Source organism: Aotus nancymaae, unplaced genomic scaffold (genome assembly GCF_030222135.1).
Source record: "Aotus nancymaae isolate 86718 unplaced genomic scaffold, 86718_ANA_hifiasm-v0.15.2.pri h1tg000010l, whole genome shotgun sequence".
NCBI lineage: Eukaryota > Metazoa > Chordata > Mammalia > Primates > Aotidae > Aotus > Aotus nancymaae.
Genome location: NW_026988421.1, coordinates 51,613,722 through 51,619,490, shown reverse-complemented (window position 1 = coordinate 51,619,490; position 5,769 = coordinate 51,613,722). Strand labels below are relative to the sequence as shown.

Sequence of the window (5,769 nt, the reverse complement as noted above, 5' to 3'; positions counted from 1 at the left end):
ATCTAACAAAGGACATGCACCTAGAATATATGAAGATCTCTTACAACTCAATAATAAAAAGAGGGAAAACTCAATTAAAAATGGTCAAGATTTAAACAGACTTTTCACCAAAGACGATGTAAGGATGACAAATAAGCACATGTAAAGAGGCTTACTAACTTTAGACTTTAGGGAAATGCAAATTAAATCCTCACTGAGATACCCCTACACTCTCATTAGAATGGCTAAAATGGATCTCATTGAAGATGGCGGCACAATCTGTGTCCAGCATTATCAGAAGAGTCTTTATGTGGACAGTCTCAGGGGCATACGAAGAGAATTTTGGTCTTGATCCAGAAAAGAGAAAGAGTCGGTGGTTGCTGAGACAGTAGAAGAGGTGAAAAAGGAACCTATCCCAGTGTGTCCACCCTTATGAAGCCAAACGTACACACCACCTGAAGAGCTCCAGAGTCATTTGGAATCTTATGTTAAAGAAGTTTTTGGCTCATCTCTTCCTGGTAATAGGCAAGATAACTCCCTAGAAAATGGTCGTCTACAGTTCAATCTCTTGGCACATTTAGCTGATGACTTAGGTCATATAATCCCTAACTCCAGACTCTACCAGATGTGCAGAGTTGGAGGTGTTCTTGGTTTCTATAATGTCTCCATTCAAGGTAGATCTAAATTTTATAAACTCGGTGTCACTCATCTGCCTCCCAATTTGAAAATCACTTGGAGTTACTAAGTAATTCAGAAGAGAAATACATTGAAATAATTTTATTCCCCTGAGTAAGTGGGCTACTTATTAGACTTTTTGATACTTTACCATGTGAAATACTATCAAAACTATTTTCTAAACCCAGCTTTTTCTATAGAGGAATGTATCATCTCCTTTTTGCTCATATGATGAATGGAGAAAGAATAACAAGATTTTTCTATTTTCACATTTTCCTAAATCATTTTTTAATGAAATTAGGTAATTAATAATTTATGAAAAATTTTGAGAGGACACTATCATTAATTGGGAGTAAGACAGGAGGACATTACAAGTTCAGACCCTTCATAGGCATAAAGCAGTAGTTGCAAGAAAATATTTCCATCCTGTTCTCGAGGAGACTGATTTGAATAATAACTCCAGTTCTTTTATATGACTAGCTCTGCATTAATTAAACGATTTCTTTACAACAATACCACGGTCTCAGTGAATTGGTTTTGTCTGTGCAGTGGGCAAGAATAACCCATTAGGGGATTACAGAAAGCCAAACAAAATAAGTACATCATTTATAATTCTCTTTATGTAAAATTTTGGAAAGTGCAGATGAACCTAGAGTAAAAGCAGAATCAGTGGTTGCTTAAGAAAAAAGTGGAGAGGAAAGAGAGACATTGAGGGGTGTAGGAAGGGATTACAAAGAGAGATAAGAAAACTTTTCAGGGTGATGAGTATGCTTATTACATTGACTGTGGTTTCACTGGTGTGTATATATGTCAAGAATCATCAAAACATAACATGTAGTAAACATGTATAGTTTATTATATGTCAATTATATCTCAGTAAACCTGGGAAAAAGTTTTAAGAAGTGAGAAAAATATTGTGTATTCTATGATACTATTTTCATAAAAATCACATCACACACATGTGTGTACATTAATAGAGGATTGGAAGAGTATATTCTAACATATTAGCTGTGATTTGATTTCCTGAATATTCTAAATTTTCTATAATAAACATATATTTCTTTGTAATGAGAATCAATAACAATTATTAGCCTGGTGAGTAGAGCATAGGCAACATTCTCATACACTAAGACAATGAACAAGACTTTTTGAATTAATTGTGGAATCTTAGAGACTATCTGGTCACTTCCCCTTATTTTAAAAAAGAGGAAACTGAGGCCCAGAGGAGGGAACTGATTTGCCAAAAGGCACAGAATAAAGTAATGCTACTACTCAGAGTAGAATGCAAATATGGGGACATCTTTATAGAATTTGTTCCACTATATTATATTTTCTTTTAAGTTGCATTTTCCCTATTTTGACTTAATTTTAGACTTACAGAAAATTTATAAATTCCATATATTTCTTTTATGCCTTTCACCCAGTCTTCTCTATTGTTAACATACTGTATACCATATAACAATTATGAAAACTAAGATGTTGACATTGATATTTCTATTAATATAATTATAGACTTTATTCAGATCTCATCTTTTTTTTTTTTTTAACTAATGTCTTTTTCTTTCCTCTTCCAGAAACTTGTCCAGGACCCCACATTGCTTTTAATTGTGTCTTCTCCAATCTATGACAGTTTTTCAGTTTTTCCTGGTCTTTTGTGATCTTGACAGCTGTAAAGAATTCAGGTCAGATGTTTTATAGAGCATTTCACAATTTGGGCTTGTCTAATACGTTTCATGATCAGATTGAGGTTTTGCATTTTGGGAAGGAAACCAGAAAGGCAATGTTCCCTTTTTAGTGCATTGCATCCCAAGAGGGTATATGACGTCAATAAGTTTTGTTACTAGTGACGTTAACCTTGATTGCTTGGTTAGGTGGTGTCTTCCCCTTTCTCCACTGTGTAGTTATTGCTTTTTCCTTGTAATTAATAAGTATTTATTTTGGAGAAGATACATTGGGACTATGCAAATACTCTATTTCTTTTAAAACCTTTACCCATGAATTTTAGTAGCTGTCAGTGGATTGAGCCAGCAGTCATTATTGTTGTGGTAGTCTAATGATAATATACTATTTTCCTTCATACTTTCTACATCTATTAATCAGAATTTTTCTGTAAGAAGCAGTGGTTCCTCCTTTTCCCATTTATTTCTTTATTTATTAAAAATTACTATCAGTATGGACTCATGAATATTTACTTTATTCTTTTTATTCTAATTCCAAACTGTCATTCTTTATTTTGTTCAAATTATTCAAACTTTGGCTGTGAGAGCACTTTTGGGTTGGCTTCTGTGCCTTTCATCATGTCTTCATCATTTTTTAGAGCACTTCTTTACTTTCTGATATCACAAAATGAACCAGGCTCATTTTTATATTTTCTCTGACACAGCACTGAAATTTACTATTAAATACTTCTCCAAAGATCTCTAGTTCTTTTTATTGGAGAATAATATTTAGAAACCAAGATCTGGGCACTAATGAGTTCATTACTATTGGAGTGTTGCTGTTTCTAGGCTCTCCCAGTGGGTAGAGCTAGAAAATACATTTGCTATTTGTTGTATGTGTATATGTATATCTATAACTCATGTGGCATTTATTTGAATTGTGGGAGCCTATTTTTATTGGCTAAATTTAATAGTTTAAAATATTTAATGGACAAAGTAAAATTTAGTCATGATTGAACAGATATTCATTATCTGGTGGTTTGGACCCTTTCTTCAAATTGTTTGCTGTTAAGAGGTTACTGATATTTTTCACTTCATTCCCTTCTTTATTTATCAAATAACTGTCTTATGTTTGTTTAGAGTGATTTTAGCTAGTGCTTGAGTATCAGAAAGTAATTCTTTTCATTTAGAAAACATATCCTTAAACACTGAATCACATATTAGGAATTAACTGCCTTTTTCAAGTTACAAATGAAGCAGAACATTGCAAATGAAAAGAATTCCAAATAGCAAAACCCAAGAGTCTCCATAAGTTTTCTTGAGAACAAAATAAAAGTTTTAAGTTGAGCTCTAGGAAGGTTAGAAGCAGTCAAATATTGTCAATTATGATTCAAAAGGATAGAAGTGGAGGTAGAAGCTGTTGGGAAACTGATCAGTCTCTGCTGCCTCTAGGCCTTTACTATGCTGGAGGAACACTCAGTTGGAAGAAGTAACCTTCCTTGTGATTACTGGATGAACCAAACCTACCCATAGAAGAAAGAGAGCTAGATAGGAAGATATCAAAACTGCTTCCAGAGTAAAAAGCATACTGGAAGAACATGGATTGGCATAGGTGTCCTCACTTCTGTGTGTTCACAGCACAGTTTTTGATACTGGCATTTATGCCAGAAGTTTTGTTGAGATCAAGTAGTACAGAAATCAATAACAATAATAATTTAACTTATATAGTTTGTAATATAATGTCATTTATAATATTTATTATAATTAAATATATCATATATAATTATATATAAAGAAATATATCAAATATAATTACTTAGAATAATTACAATAATTATAATTGTTATATGTATGTATAATATTTTATTTTTATTTCTTTTTCCTTTTTTTAAATTATACTTTAAGTTTTGGAGTACATGTGCAGAACATACAGGTTTGTTACATAGGTATACATGTGTCATGGTGGTTTGCTGAATCTATCACCCTGTTATCTACATTACGTATTTCTCCCAATACTATCCCTCTTCTATCCTCCCACCTCCTGCTATTCCTCCCCTACTCCCCCACCCTCAGACAGGCCCTCGTGTGTGATGTTCCCCTCCCTGTGTCCATATGTTCTCATTGTTCAACACTCACTTATAAGTGAGAACATGCAGTGTTTGGTTTTCTGTTCTTGTGTCAGCTTGCTGAGAATGATGGTTTCCAGCTTTATATGTGTCCCTGCAGAGGACATGATCTCATCCTTTTTTATGGCTGCATAGTATTCCATGGCGTATATGTGCTACATTTTCTTTCAGTCTATCATTGATGGGCATTTGGGTTGGTTCCAAGTCTTTGCTATTGTGAACAGTGCCACAACAAACATACATGTGCATGTGTCTTTATAATAGAATGATTTATAATCCTTTGGGTATATACCCAGCAATGGGATTGCTGGATCAAATGGTATTTCTAGTTCTAGATCCTTAAGAATCGCCCTACTGTCTTCCACAATGGTTGAACTAATTTATACTCAGGTACCATGCTACCTGACTTCAAACTATACTACAAGGATACAGTAATCAAAATAGCATGGTACAGTACCAAAACAGAGATACAGACAATGGAATAGAACGGAAGCCTCAGAAATAGCACCACACATCTACAACCATCTGATCTTTGACAAACCTGACAAAAACAAGCAATGGGGAAAGGATTTCCTATTTTTTCCAACAACAGTGTAAAAGCATTCCTATTTCTCCACATCTTCCCTAGTATGTATTGTCTCCTGATTTTTTAATGATCGCCATTCTAACTGGTGTGAGATGCTATCTCAATGTGGTTTTGATTTGCATTTCTCTAATGACCAGTGATGATGAGCTTTCTTCCATATGTTTGTTGGCTGCATAAATGTCTTATTTTGAGAAGTGTCTGTTCATATCCTTTGCCCACTTTTTGATGAAGTTGTTTGTTTTTTGTTCTTGTAAATTTGTTTAAATTGTTTGTAGATTCTGGCTTTCAGCCCTTTGTCAGATGGGTAGATGGCAAAAATTTTTTCCCATTCAATTGGTTGCTGGTTCACTCTGATGATAGTTTCTTTTGCTGTACAGAAGCTCTTTATTTTAATTAGATCCCATTTGTCTATTTTGGCTTTTGCTGCCATTCCTTTTGGTATTTTAGTCATGAAGTCTTTACCCATGCCTATGTCCTGAAGGCATTGCCTAAGTTTTCTTCTAGGGTTTTTATGGTGTTAGGTCTTATGTTTAAATCTTTAATTCATCTGAAGTTAATTTTTGTATAATGTGTAAGGAAGGGATCCAGTTTCAGCTTTCTGCATATGGCTAGCCAGTTTTCCCAACACCATTTATTAAATAGGAAATCCTTTCCCCATTGCTTGTTTTTGTCAGGTTTGTCAAAGATCAGATGGTTGTAGATGTGTGGTGTTATTTCTGAGGCTTCCGTTCTATTCCATCGTCTG

General features: G+C 34.1%; 1 pseudogene; it reads left to right on the top strand.

Moving 5' to 3' along the window:
* Positions 1 to 245: 245 nt before the first annotated feature.
* LOC105712598 (large ribosomal subunit protein mL50-like) lies at positions 246 to 724 on the top strand (annotated as a pseudogene).
* The last annotated feature ends 5,045 nt before the right edge of the window (positions 725 to 5,769 follow it).